Source organism: Macaca nemestrina, chromosome X (genome assembly GCF_043159975.1).
Source record: "Macaca nemestrina isolate mMacNem1 chromosome X, mMacNem.hap1, whole genome shotgun sequence".
NCBI lineage: Eukaryota > Metazoa > Chordata > Mammalia > Primates > Cercopithecidae > Macaca > Macaca nemestrina.
In genome coordinates, this window is record NC_092145.1 from 112841396 (window position 1) to 112856987 (window position 15592).

The window sequence follows — 15592 nt, forward strand, 5'->3', positions numbered from 1 at the left end:
TTATTTCCACTCTTATTTTATTATTTTTTTCCTTGTGCTTGCTTTGGACTTAAGTTTGCTCTTTTCTTTCTAATTTCCTAGAAAAAAAAATGGAAGATTAGGTTATTGATTTTGATACCTTTCTTCTTTTTAGATATAGGCAGTTAAAACTATGAATTCTCCTTTAAGCACCACTTTAACTGCATCCCTTACATTTTGATATGTTGTGTGTTCATTTTCATTCATCTCAAAGTATGTTCTAATTTCCCTTGTGATTTTTTCTTTGACCTATTGGTTATTTAGGAGTGTGTTACTTTCCACATATTTGTACATTTTTCTAATTTTTTCTGTTTTTGATGTCTAGTTTCATTCTGTTGTGGTCAAAGAACATATTTTGTATAATTTCAGTCCTTTTCAATTTGCTGAGATTTGTTTTCTGACTTAACATATGGTCTGTCCTGAAGAATGTTCCATGTGCACTGAAGAAGAATGTGTATTCTGCCATTGTAGGGTGAAATGTTCTATAGATGTCTATGAGGTCTAATTGGTTTATAGCATTTTTCAAATCTTCCTTATTGGCTGGGCACAGTAGCTCACGCCTGTAATTCTAGCACCTTGGGAGTCTGAGGCGGGTGGATTGCTTGAGTGCAAGAGTTCAAGACCATCCTGGGCTACATGGCAAAACCCCATCTCTGCAAAAAATACACACGCACACACAAAAAGCCACATGGTGGCACACGCCTGTAGTCCCAGCTACTCAGGAGGCTGAGGTGGGAGGATCACTTGAGCCCAGAAAGTGGAGGTTGCAGTGAGCTGAGATTGCACCACTGCACTCCAGCCTGGGTGACAGAGTGAGACCACATCTCCAAAAATAAATAAATAAATAAAATAAACTTCTTTGTTGGATCCCTGTCTAGTTGTTTTATCCATTTGTTTAAGTGGGGTATTGAAGTCTCCAGCTATAATTGTTGAATTGTCTATTTCTGTCTCCAATTCTGCCTGTTTTTATTTCATATATTTTATGCTGTGTTGTTAGGTGCATATATGTTTATTACTGTTAATCTTGATGGATTGACCCTTTTATGATTATAAAATGTTTTTATCTCAAGTAACAATTGCTGTTTTAAATTCTATTTTACCTCATATTAGTATAGCTATTCCAGCTCTCTTTTGGCTACTGCTTGTGTGGTAAATCTTTTTCCATCCACTTACTTTCAACATTTCAACATCTAAAATGTGCCTCTTATAGACAGCATATAATTAAGTCATGTTTTTCATCCACTGTGCCTATTAACCCTTTACCATTTGCCCTGAGAATACTCTCTGATGGCACTTGTGGCTGCAGTGTTTACCCCGAGATAACTTTGCCACAAACTATCTCGTTTTTATTATTATTTTCACATCACTCTAGTATATTGACTTTGGAAACAAAAGGCATCATTCTATTTATAGCATTCTGTTTGTAGGAATGGTATTTCCATTTACAAAATATAATAATTCTCAATCGCTGAAAATGCTGAAATTCCTGCAAATGACGTTAACATCATTCTTGAACAGTTGTTGGCTGAAGATTCATTTGATGAATCTGATTTTTCCAAAATAGATGATTCTGATGACTCAGATGATTCTGATGTTAGTTCTGCTTAGAAATAACTCCAAGAAGAGTTTTCATATTTTGTTTTGGCACTGAAAATCAGTCAGCTTTGCTTCAGCCTCAAAGAGCATGTTTATATAAAATCAAGTGAGCACAGGCATCAAGCTGCACTTTTTTTTTTTTTTTCCTAAACGGGAAAAGGGTTAATTGCAGTGTTTAATTAACTTATGTTATTGTAATTACTGATAAGGTAGAGTTTATGTTTGCAATTTTGCTGTTTGTTTTCTATATCTTATTTTTTGTTCCTGTATTCCTCTGGTAATGCTTCTTTTATGTTAAACAAATATTTTCTCGTGTACTATTTTTAATTTTTCTGTTGTTTCTTCCCTATGTCTTTTATTTATTTTTTTTAATTTAAAAAATTTTTATATATTTTTTTGAGACAGGGTCTGCTCTGTCACCCAGGCCAGAGTGCCATGGTAGGAACATGGCTCATTACAGCCTCAGCCTCCTGGGCTCAAGCTACCCTCCTGCCTCAGCCTCCTGAATAGCTGGGACCACAGGCACATGCCACCATGCCCAGCTAATTTTTAATCAATTAATTTATGTATTTATTTTTATTTTATTTTATTTATTTATTTATTTATTTTGAGACAGAGTCTCACTCTGTCACCCAGGCTGGATTGCAGTGGCGCAATCTCGGCTCACTGCAACTGCCACCTCCCAGGTTCAAGCAGTTCTCCTGCCTCAGCCTCCTGAGTAGCTGGAACTATATGCGCCTGCCACCACGCCCAGCTAATCTTTTTGTATTTTTAGTAGAGGTGGGGTTTCACCATGTTGGCCAGGCTGGTCTCAAACTCCTGACCTTGTGATCCGCCCACCTTGGCCTCCCAAAGTGCTGGGATTACAGGCGTGTGCCACCATGCCTGGTCAATTTTTAAATTTTTTGTAGAGACAGGATCTTGCCATGTTGCCCATGCTGGTCTCAAACTCCTGAGCTTACGTTATCCACCCACCTTGGCCTCCCAAAGTGTTGTGACTATAGGCATGAGCCACTACACTTAGCCTGTTTTTTTTTTTTTTTCCCTTAGTCGTTTCCCTGGGAATTACAATTAACATCATTATTTATATTACTCCAGTTAGAATTAATACCAAATTAAGCTCAGTAATACAAAGAAATTGCCTCTAACTTTATTCCTTCATCCCTCCTTTGTGCTATCATTGTCAAACAAATTACATTTTACACATTGTGTGCCCATGAACATAGTTATAGTTACTGCTTTATGCAGTTGTCTTTTAAATCAGATAGGAGGAAAAAAAGTGTTACATGCAAAAAAATGCATTTATACTGTCTTTTATATTTACCTATGTAGTTAACTTTACAGGTGCTATTTATTTCTATATGTAGATTTACATTACTAGCTAGTATAATTTTATTTCACCCTGAAGAACTCCCTTTAGCATTTCTTGTAGAAGCGTGCTAGTGATGAATTATCTCAGTTTTTGTTTATCTGTGAATGTCTTAATTTCTCCTTCATTTTTGAAAGATAATTTTGCTGGATGTAGAATTCTTATTTGGCAGTCTTTTTCTTTCAGTACTTTGAATACGTTGTCCTACTGCCTTCTGACTTGAAGATTTCCAATGAGAAATTAGCTGCTAATCCTATTGAGGATTCCTTGTATATGATGAGTTACTTCTCTCTTACTTTCAAGATTCTCTCTGTCTTTAGCTTTTATAAGTTTATGATGTGTCTCAGTGCCCATCTCTTTGAATTTCTTAGTTGGAGTTCGTTGCACTTCTTGAATGCATAGATTAATGCTTTAAATCAAACTGGGGGGATTTTTAGCTACATTATTCCTTCGAATAGTCTTTCTTGAACCTTTTTTTCTCTCTTTCCCCTCTCCTTTTGGGACTCCCATTATGTGGGTGTTTATATGCTTGATGGTGTTCCACAGACCTCTAGGACTATGTTCATTTCATTTACTTTTCTTCTTTCTCTTCCTCAGATCAGATCATCTCACTTGACCTGTCTTCAAATTCACTGATTCTTTACTCTGCCAGCTCAAAGCTATTGTCGATCCCCTCTAGTGAATTTTTCATTTCCGTTATTATGCTTTTTATCTCCAGAATTTCTTTTTTTTTTTTTTTTTTTTTTTTTTTTTTTTTTTTTGAGCTGGAGTTTTGCTCTTGTCACCCAGGCTAGAGTGCAATGGCGTGATCTCGGCTCACTGCAACCTCCACCTCCCAGGTTCAAGCAATTCTTGTGCCTCAGCCTCCCAAGTAGCTGGGATTTCAGGCACACACCACCACGCCTGGATAATTTTTGTATTTTTAGTACAGAGGGAGTTTCACCATATTGGCCAGGCTGGTCTCAAACTCCTGACCTCAGGTGATCCACCTGCCTCGGTCTCCCAAAGTGCTGGGATTACAGGCGTGAGCCACCACACCCGGCCCAGAATTTCTTTTTTGTGTAATTTCTCTTTATTGATACTCTCTACATATTAGGATATCATTTTATCCTTTCCTTTAGTCCTTTAAACATAGTTTCCTTTAGTTCTTTGAAAGTATTAAAAATCACTGATTTACAGTTTTTGCCTATTAAGTCTAACATCTGGGTTTCCTCAGGGACAGTGTTTGACTGCTTTTTTCCCTGTGTTTGGGTCACACTTAATTTTGTCTCTTTGCATCTCTCATAAGTTTTTGTTGAAAACTGGACATTTAAATAATATAATGTGACAACTCTGGGAATCAGATTATCTCTCCTCCTCAGGATTTGTTTTTATTGCCTTGTTTTGTTTTGCTTTTAGTGACTTTCCTGAACTAATTCTGTAAAGCCTGTGTTCTTTGTCATGTGTGGCTACCCAAGTCTCTGCTCCATTAGCTTAGTGGTCAGCTAACGATTGGACAGATATTTCTTTAAATCACCTGAAACCAGTAAGTCTCCCAGACTTTGCTGACGGGCTCTGTGTGCATGTTGGGGTGTGCCTTTAATGCAAAGGCAGGCTGTTTACAACTTTGCCTTATCCTTCATTTCCTGCTTGTGCAGAGTTTTGAGGTCAGCCAGAGATCCTAGGCATACATACAGCCTTATGCGTATTTGTGGTTTTCTACATTCCCAGGCATATGTCAGAGCTTTTTAAAGCCTAATAATGGACTGATAATGGACATATCATTACCTAGATTTTCCTTTTACGTTTTCTTGATAAGCTTGTTGTTTTTTCCTAATTGTTATCACTGCTGTGTTAAACAGTTGCTGCTAATTGTTTCTGAAAAGCACCCCCAGAGAAAGCTGTTTATCCCAGATGAGCCCCATGAGTAGAGTATTCAGGATAGTGCCAGACAGATCAAATAAAGACAGTTCTCTGGAAATGAGGTTTTGCAGGAACTCCAACCCTGTTCTGCCTCCTCCAATGGTTGCTGGTCTGCTGGTTTTCACCGGAATTGCAGGGCTGTTGGTTTTCAAGGCTCTTGTGGAGGTGAGGAGAAGGGATGCGTACAGAAGTTCAAATGCCACAAAGTTTCCTGTTGTTACCAAGATTCAGTCATTTTCTTGAAAAAACGCTTTCTGAATTATAAACCTTGGTCAATTTCCAGAGTTCTGATAAGTTTGTTTTGACAATTTTTGCCAGTGTTCTCATTGCTTTTAAGGAGGAGAGGATTTTTATAGGCTCTTAAATTTCTACTGACATCACCTCCAGGCATATCTTGTTCTTTCCCAGACCCAGCCCTAAGATAATAGTATTTCAAAGCCAAGATCTGGGAACTAGATTTACTCATTGCCACTGGAATGTTCTTGCTTCAAGGCCCTCTCATTGTGCAAAGCTAGGACATTTCACTTCTTAATTTCACATATATGTGTATATATAAAATTTTTATATGTGTGTGAGTAGAAGAATCAAACTGTTTTTTTCTTCTGCTCTCACAATACAATGTGTGGAGGTTTTTACACGCACACACACCAAGCAAGCAATTAATTCTGCAGCAAATTAATATACCAGCTGGATGTCCTGCAATTCAATTCTGACACTGTCTACCTGGAGGATAGCATCAGATCACACAGGTTAAGGATGCAGTCCCACAAAACTAAGCCCTACTTCTAATGCTGATGGCAAGCCCCAGGTTATTTTACCTTTGCTTCTGACCAACTAGCTATAAATCGGGGTCCACAACCCCTTCCTCAGGTTCAGTTAGGTTGCTAGTGTGACTCATGGAACTCAGGGAAACACTTATTTACGTGATTGGTTTACTATAAAGAGTATTACATTACAAAGGATACCGATGAAGAGATGCGGAGGACAAAGCATGTTGGAAAGAGCACAGAGCTTCCATGCCCCACTCTTCAGGAACCCCACATGTTCGGCTATCCAGAAGGTCTCCAACTCTATCCTCTTCAGCCCTTCATGGAGACTTCATTGCATAGGCACGATTTATAACTGTATAGAAATGTGATGGGACGGCTGGGCGGGCTCACGCCTGTAATCCCAGCACTTTGGGAGGCCGAGGCAGGCGGATCACCTGAGGTCGGGAGTTCTAGACCAACCTGACCAACATGGAGAAACCCTGTCTCTACTAAAAATACAAAAGTAGCCGGGTGCGGTGGCGCATGCCTGTAATCCCAGCTACTCAAGAGGCTGAGGCAGGAGAATTGCTTGAAGCCGGGAGGCAGAGGTTGCGGTGAGTCGAGATCGCACCATTGAACTCCAGCCTGGGCAACAAGAGAGAAACTCCATCTCAAAAAAAAAAAAAAGGAAAGAAAGAAAGAAAGGAAGGAAGGAGGGAGGGAGGGAGGGAAGTATGGAAGGAAGGAAGGAAGGAAGGAAGGAAGGAAGGAAGGAAGGAAGGAAGGAAGGAAGGAAGGTAGGTAGGTGATGGGGCAAAATGTGTGTGATCTTGTACTAACAGACTGAGTGGGGAAACCCAGCAAGGCCTGTCTGTTCAGAGCCTTAGACTCTCTCTGAAACATCCCTTTCTTCTGGGTATTGGGCAGGACCCCTTCTGAAAGGGAGGTCTTTTTTTTTTTTTTTTTTTTTTTTTTTGAGACAGAGTCTTACTCTGTCGCCCAGCTGGAGTGTGGTGGTGTGATCTCGGCTCACTGCAGCCCCCACCTCCCAGGTTTAAGCAATTCTCTTGCCTCAACCTCCCAAGTAGCTGGGACTACAGGTGTGCGCCACCATACCCGGCTAATTTTTTTTTGTATTTTTAGTAGAGACGGGGTTTCATCATGTTAGCCAGGCTGGTCTCGAACTTCTGGCCTCAGGTGATCCACTTGCCTTGGCCTCCCAAAGTGCTGGGATTACAGACGTGAGCCACTACACCCAGCCTTTTTTTTTTTTTTTTTTTTTTTTTTTTTGACTCTGTCACCCAGGCTGGAGTGCAGTGGCGTGATCTTGGCTCACTGCAGCCTCCGCCTCCTGGGCTCAAGCAACCTTCCCACCTCTGCCTCCTGAGTAGCTGGGGCCACAGGTGCGTGCCACCACACCTAGTTAATTCTTTTGTATTTTTTATAGAGATGGAGTTTCACCATGTTGCTCAGGCTATTCTCAAACTCCTAAGCTGAAGCAATCTAACTGCCTTGGCCTCCTAAAGTGCTGGGATTACAGGCATGAGCCACCATGCCTGGTAATGCTGATTTAATTGTATATTTTTAAATGTAAGACATTAGCATGGTTCTAAAAGTCAAAATATAAAAAAGCATCCACAGATAAAATAGAAAACCTAAATGAAAATAAATAATTTCCTGGGGAAACACAGTTTACCAAAATCGACCCCAGTAGAGGTTAACAAACCAATTTCCATAAAAGAAATAGAGAAAGTTATTAAGGAACTGCCCCATAAAAAAAGCATCAGGCCCAGATGATTTCACAGGGGAATTCCACTGAAATGCTAGAGACCAGTTAATCCCAATGGCCACATAAATTGTTCCACAGAATGGAAAATGAAGACAAACTTCCATATTACCTTTCTAAAGCAATTATAACATTAATAGCACAAACAAAAGCATAGACCGGGTGCAGTGGCTCACGGCTATAATCACAGCATGTTGGGAGGCCAAGGCAGGTGGATCACTTGAGATCAGGAGTTTGAGACCAGCCTGACCAACATGGTGAAACCCCCTCTCTACTAAAAATATAAAAATTAGCTGGGCATAGTGGTGTGCGCCTGTAGTCCCAGCTACTCTGGAGGCTGAGGCAGGAGAATAACTTGAACCCAGGAGGCAGAGGTTGAGTGAGCTGAGATTGTGCCACTGCATTCCAGCCTGGGTGATAGAGTGAGACTTTGTCTCAAAAAAAAAAAAAAAAAAAAAAAAAGCATAGACCATTTTAACTATAAATATCAATGCAAAAATCCTAAATAAAATATCAGCAAACAAATTCAAAACCACATTAAGGGTGAGCACGGTGACTTACATCGTAATCCCAACACTTTGGGAGGCCAAGGCAGGAGGATTACTTGAGCCCAGGAGTTCAAGACCAGCCTGGTCAACATGGTGAAACTCCATCTCTACTAAATACACACACATACACACACACACAAAATTAGCCAGACGTGGTGGTGCACCCTTGTAGTCCCAGCTACTCGGGAGGCTGAGGTGGGAGGATCACTTTGTCCAGGAGTTTGAGGCTGCAGTGAGCTATGATCCCACCACTGTACTCCAGCCTAGGTGACAGAGCCAGACCTTATCTCAAAAAATAAAAATAAAAAAGAATGCAGTAACAGCAGCATGTGAAATCAACATGCGGAAATCAGTAGTTTTTATATACACAAATAACCAGATAGAAGATATAATAGAAGAGAAAACATATACAATAACACCAAAAAAGAAACCATAAAATATTTTGGGATAAGATCAACAAGGGATGTGCAAAGTGATATGAGGAAAAGTTTAAAACAGTCCTGAAAGGCACAAAGGTAAATTTAGGCAGATGGAAAGGCATTTCTTGTTCTTGGATAGAATGAATCAACATCATGAAAATGGCAGTTCACCTTCTCAGGTCCTTATTTAATTTATACATTTAATGTGATTCCCAAAAATATACCTACAAACTTATATCTAGAGCTAGATGAGTTGATGGTAAAGTTCATATGGAAACGCAAACATGCGAGAAAAACTAAGAAAACCCTGAAAAAGAAAAGTAATAATAAGGACTCATACTCACAGCCCACAGGGAGTCTGATGCCTCTGCCACCAGACATTTTATGAAGATTTTATTTATTTATTTATTTATTTATTTGAGACAAAATCTTGCTCTGTTGCCCAGGCCGGAGTGCAGTGGCATGATTGTAGCTCACTGCAGCACCAACCTCCTGGGTTCCAGCAATCCTTCCACCTCAGCCTCCTGAGTAGCTATAATTACAGGTGCATGTATAGCTAATTTTTTGTTTGTTTGTTTATTTTGTAGAGGCACAGTCTTGCTATGTTGCCTCGGTTGGTCTCAAACTCCTGGCCTCAAGCAATCCTCCTGCCTTGGCCTCCCAAAACTCTGGGATTACAGGCGTGAGCCACCATGCCCAGCCTGAAGTTTTTATAATTTAAATAGTATGATGCTAACCCGTGAATAGACAGGCTGACAGATTAAAGGAAGAAAAACAAAAGTCCAGTTATAGATCCACATACATATGGAACTTTAGTGTATGATCAAAGTAGTGACTCGAGTCACTAGAGCAAAGAGAGACTTTTTAGTAAAGTTTCGTTTTTGCCATCTAAATTCTTCATTCATCTAAAATTCATTTTCATATACAGTGTGAAGGAGGTAGGGATTGAGTTCATCTTTTTCCTTATAGGTAAGACTTTGTCCCCCACTGAGCTTGTATACAACCTCTGTCACATATATACTAACTTTTTTTTTTTTTTTTTTTTGAGACAGGGTCTCTGTCTGTTGCCCAAGCCGGAGTGCAGTGACGCGATCTGGGCTCACTGCAGCCTCCGCCTCCTGGGTTCAAGCAATTCTCCCACCTCAGCCTCCCGAGTAGCTGGGATTACAGAGGCATCCCACTACGCCCAGCTAATTTTTGCATTTTTAGTAGAGACGGAGTTTCACCATGTTGGCCAGGCTGGTCTCGAACTCCTGACTTCAGGTGATCCACCCACCTCAGCCTCCCAAAGTACTGGGATTACAGGCGTGAGCCACTGCGCCCGACCTATACTAACATTTCATATCTTTGCCCTGCATGTTCAGAACTGTCTTCTGTTCCATTGGCCACTTTCTGTAAACCTTTACCAAAACCATACTACCTTAACAGCAACTTTTCTCATTAATTCCTGGTGCCTGGTAGGACAGCAGCACCTCCTGACTGTTTTGTGACTATGTAGTAGAACTATGTTCTACTCTTGTCAGGGACAGAGAGAACAGGACTTCAGATGCCAGGAAGAAGACAGAGTCAAGGGTGGATAACAGGGCAGGCGGCAGAGGCATTAGACTCCCTGCAGGCCAGCTTGCCACTGGGTTTTCCCCTTTTGTTCCCCAGCTAACTGTATAGCATGGAGGGAATTTGTAGGGGCGGTACTTGGAAGCTTTGGTGGGAAGGTTTCCCAGCCTCCATCATGTGGTGGGAGACACGTGCTGGGAACTCTGGGACCAATGCCCTATCTATTCCCGTGCAGGTCGCAGACTGCCAGGAACTCTCTGAAGGCTGCTCAGCTCAACTGTGTCTAAGTAGTCACCACTGGGGTTGGGGAGACATAAGAAGACCCGTTAAGCAGTTTAACTTCCCTTCACCCCACCTTCCCTCTCCTGGTCACGTCTACCTGATCACGCTGTCCCAATGGGGAATGGCCCTCCCTTGCCACCGCCACTCAAGTGATATATGGTGCAGCAAGTATTTGTGGAGGGCTCACTATGTGACAGGTGGAGTCCAACCCCAAGGCCTTCTCTGGGCCCAGGAGTCACAGTCCCTGTGGAGTAAAGAAAGAAAAAGGGGCTCTGAGGTGTGAATGACCAGGGTCAGGTATGCGGGAGTTGTGTGAAGGAGAGAGGGCAGGAGTGAGTGAGGAATTGAAGGAGGGTGCAGGGGGGATATGTCACTGGGATGGGGAGTTTCTTTTGGGAGCCAATTTTATTGAGATATAGCAAATTCAGCAAAGGGTACATATCCTAAGTGTACAGCCCTTTGAGTGTTCACAAAGTGAACATACTCTTGTCACCTGCACCCAGATCAAGAAACAGAATGTGACCAGAACTCCAGCATGGCTAGAAGTTGGTGGCTGTTGGTGGGGCAGAGTGGCTCATGCCTGTAACTCCAGCCTTTTGGGAGGCCAAGGCCGGAGGATCGCTTGAACCCAGGAGTTTGAGACCAGCCTGGGCAACATGGCGAAACCTCGTCTCTACTAAAAATAGAAAAATTAGCCAGGCGTGGTGGCACGTGCCTGGAGTTCCAGCTACTTGAGAGGCTAGGCTGGGAGGATCACTTGAGCCAGGGAGGTCGAGGCTGCAGTGAGCCATGATCACCCTACTGCACTCAGCCTGGGCAACAGAGGGAGGCCCTGTCTTGAAAAAATTAAAAAGTTGGTGGTCTTCAAGGGGCTTGGGGCAGTGGTTGGGGGAGGTTGATGGGCTTAGGGAGGTTTATAAGTTTAAGGAAGGTGAAGAGTCCTGACTTCCATGGCTACTCACCATGGCTGAGTAAAAGTGTGGGTCCAAGGCAGGAAGCTGTCACATGTGAAGATTCAATAGTAGACCTCGGATCACCAGGGAAGGCACCCAAGTTTGTGGGTTCATGTTCTTCTTGCCAGTGCTTAGAGAAGCACGTGTCCCCACAGAGATTGTGCGAGGTTGGGGTTCAGGTATGCAGCTCTGCCCAGGGAAGGGGAGACAGGGAAGCCCCTGGAGGTGGCTGAGTCACTGCACTGCTTCACATGCTTCTCATAGCTTCTACTCCTAGAAGAGTAGGGCAGTGCGGGCCAGGGAACAATAAAAGAGAATCACAAACCGAAAGGGAACCACGAGGAATGGGAACAGGAGCTGGAGCAGGGCTTGATAGTAGGGAACACGCCGGTGGAGTCTGAGGGCCCACACCTGTAATCCCAGCACTTTGGGAGGCTGCAGTGGAAGGATCGCTTGAGCCTAGGAGTTCCAGACCAGCCTGGGCAACATGGTGAAACGCTGTCTCTACAAAAAATTAGCTGGGCATGGTGGCATGTGCCTGTAGTCCCAGGTACTTGGGTGGCTGAGGTGGGAGGATCGCTTGAGCCCAGGAGGTTGAGGTTGTAGTGAACTATGATTGCACCACTGCACTCCAGCAGGGGCAACAGAGTGAGACTCTGTCTCAAAATAAATAAATAAATAAAACAAAATAAAATAAAATAAAACTTTTTTACAAAAGAGTAGGGAATATGTAGAAGGAGCAAAGGATAGGAAGTAGGTAATGGGGACAAGGAGCAGGGAATAGGAAGAAGTAGGGGAGCAAGAAGCAGGAAGAACAGGGGCGAGCCAGAACACAAAGGGGACGCCTGTGGCTGCGGGAGTCCCTGAGGGACTGACTCAAGGCCCTATCGCATCCTTTCCTATAGAAAGTCAGGAAGCCCTTTCTGGGCTCCTCCCTGAGCCCCTTCCAAGGATGCACCCCTCTATCTCGCAGAGTGCAGATTTCTATCCCTCAAAGGGCCTGGAGGGACAGAGGCCATGCCCGGAGGACCAGTGTAGCATGACCATATGTCCCTTGGCTAGGACATGCTATGATCCCCAAGTCTCAAAGACTCAGAACACTATGGACTGGGGACAGAATTTGCTGTAGCGGGCTGAAGTTGGGAACATAGTATTGTGGGGCAGGGGTTCTTCGTGGGGAGAATGCCCCAGGGATGGGGACTTTTTGTTCCAGGGTGGTGCAGAGGGAGACCTGAGGGTGAGGAGTCCACACAGGGTGGGGACAGGTTGGCTGGCCTGCCATTAGGAATCCCTAAAAGGGAACCTGTCCTCATGGTGTCGCCGCAGTTGTTGTGGGTGGGCGTGTAGATGGATCTAACCACAGTGCTCTTTATTATCAGGCGCTTCTATGAGCCACAGGTTCGGGACTCCACTAGGAACCTGGATTGTCTGTGAGGGGGAAAAGAGAGAGGGACACTGGGACTGAGGAGCGTTTATGGCATAAAGAGCTGGGATCTCTGGGATCTTAGTATCGCATCAGTAGCTTTTGGGTCTCAGAGACCTACCCCATTCCTTCAGGCAGAGCAGGGTCAGGAGCTTGCATTTTGGTGAGGAGGCTGGTGTCGGGGAGAGATAGACATTAAATTATTGGTACTAATCATACACATTATTTCCAATATTGTATATTATTGTGCCTAATATCAAACATTGTTTGCAATATTATAAGTAATCACTAGTAAAGTTAAAAGTTATAGTTATCATAACTACTCCTAGTAACTAATGCTTGTAAGTGCTATATACCTAGCACCGTTCCAAGTACTTCACATATACAACCTCGTTTAATATGGACGTTGTCTCTATGAGTTCAGCCTTCTTTTTATCCCTGTCTTACAGATGCAGGAACTGAGGCTCAGAGAGGTAATATGATTGATTCAAGGACACAGAGCTAAGACATGGCAGGGGCAGGATTTGAATGCAGACATCTGGTTCCAGGATTCCTGCTTTTTTTTTTTTTTTTTTTTTTTTTTTTTTTATGAGATAGAGTCGAGCTCTGTTGCCCAGGCTGGAGTGCAGTGCCGCGATCTCAGCTCACTGCAAGCTCCACCTCCTGAGTTCACGCCATTCTCCTGCCTCAGCCTCCTGAGTAGCTGGGACTACAGGTCCCGCCACCACATCCCGCTAATTTTTTTTTTTTTTTTTGTATTTTTAGTAGAGATGGGGTTTCACCTTGTTAGCCAGGATGGTCTCGATCTCCTGACCTTGTGATCCACCCGTCTTGGCCTCCCAAAGTGCTGGGATTACAGGCGTGAGCCACCGTGCCAGGCCTTTTTTCTTTCTTTCTTTCTTTCTTTCTTTCTTTCTTTCTTTTTTTTTTTTTTTTTTTTTTTTTTGAGACAGAGTCTTGCTCTATCCACCAGACTGGAGTGCAGTAGCATGATCTCAGCTCACTGCAGCTTCCGCCTCCTGGGTTCAAGCAATTCTTGTGCCTCAGCCTCCCAAGTAACTGGAACCACAGGCATGCACCACCACAGCCGGCTAATTTTTATATATTTAGGAGAGATGGAAACCACATTGGCCAGGCTGGGCTTGAACCCCTGACCTCGCAATCTGCCCGCCTCGGCCTCCCAAAGTACTGGTATTACAGGCATTAGCCGCTGTGCCAGGCCCATTTCCTGTGTTTTGACCCCCCAAAAAATATCCAAGGGGCAAAGACACCCCGTAAACATCCTCCAACCCCATCACAAGCCTCTGAAAGATTCTGGGCCAGGACTGTGACTCGCATGTTTAAGGGAGAAGGACTGAGGCTCAGGTGAGAGAAGGACTGGCCCCCAGGCTCCCCACTGAGCTGGGTCCCATGCTGCATACCACACATGGCTGTGACCCCTACAAGCTTCCTCTCAGCTGTCACAGAGTCTCTCCCAAACAGAGATCCACCCACAGACACCCCGAATGCTGGGGATGGAGGATGCTCATTTGACCCATTTTAATAGATGTTCTACAAGAGCAATGGGGAATGTAATGAGCCCAGGGCTACGGATCCTGCCAGGAGCTCATGCCAGGTCTCTGGGGGAGGTCGCCTCGTCTGCTCTTCTAGACTCTGTGTCCCCTGAGGCACCAGTCCTCCCTGTCCGTGTTGCATTGCACTTGGCGAAGGGCTGACCTGCAAGGCAGACAGGTCGGCAGAACGACCTCCACACTGGGTTCCATCCTTCCCCTGCTACTTCACCTTCCCCTCAGGGACTGGAAGACGTGAGGACTTAGGAAATGGGCCCTGAGGCTAGGGAGCAGCTTAAGAGTGCAGGTAGCTGACACTAAGTTTTGGTGAATTGCCAGGAGCTGTCAGACTCTTGCAGGCAGCTGAGGGAACATTGACAAGGTCACCAGGGATGAACCAGGGCCCGGGCCCTTCCCTTACAGTTGTGCCCATCAGCAAAGGCTGCGGTTGGCCCCCTTCAGTAGACAAGGTTCAGACCCTCCAAGGGCGTAACCAAGGTGTAGATGTTGATACAGAAATTGTTGCTGCATGCGCTTTCCCTGCTCAAGTGGCTAAGTATTGTGTGTTCAAAATCTGCCCATTCCCATCTGGGACATAATTTGGGCCGTCGGGTAACCTCCCAGGAGTGTAAAAGGTTCTGGGACAGGACCACAGAAGATCCAGGGGGCTGTGCTTGGTAACCTAGGATGCCCTGGAGGAGACCTGGGTTCTTACTGGTAAGAGCAGTGGGTACTGTGATGAGAGGGAATTTGGGGGTCCTTTACCGAAGGAGATATATTGGGGCCCTTTTCAAGCAGGTTCAGGTCAGGAGGACACAGGTGCTCCATTGAATGTTTGCACCAGTCTGGAATTCTAGTTCCCAAGGGCCTCACTTGAGTCAAGACCTTTGGAGTATGAGAGGCAGGAGCCAGAGACTGGACCCTGCTGTGGGAGTAGGAAGGCCTCGGAGAGGAGTATTTGGAGGGCCTCTCACTCAGTTTTTCTAGAGGAAGGATGATCCAGAAAGGTGAGGGTCGAGTCTAGAGACCCTAGTTTGGGTGAGGGGACAGTTGGGTTGAGGGAGGTGTGTGCAGGGTATGGGCCAGCATATCTGGCTGGTCTTGATTTTGAACCCTACCTGCATTTCATTGCTGTCAGTATTTCCTTCCAAGTTGGTTAGAGGAGTGAGGGGAGAAGTAGGGGAGGGAGGAGGGCAGAGCTTGGGGATTTTTAGCTCATACCTTCTCTCCATCCCACCTCTCCTCTGCCCCAAACAGCCCCTTCCAAGGAATGTCCTGCAGCCGTGGCTGGGGAGCCAGGGTCACCCCTTCTTCCCAAGTCCCCAGCTGGGTTGCTGTGGGACTCTGGGTGCCCTGGGTCCCCTTTCAGGCTCATGGTACAAAACCTGAGGGTGGGGACAGTAACACCCACATGTTTGGATGGGGCATCCTCACTGGACAACA

General features: G+C 44.4%; 1 protein-coding gene across 2 annotated transcripts in view; it reads left to right on the forward strand.

Annotated features, from left to right (window-relative positions):
- LOC105463904 (synapsin I) overlaps positions 1 to 15592 on the forward strand; it is a 50186-nt gene that overhangs the window by 19642 nt on the left and 14952 nt on the right. The window lies entirely within an intron of this gene.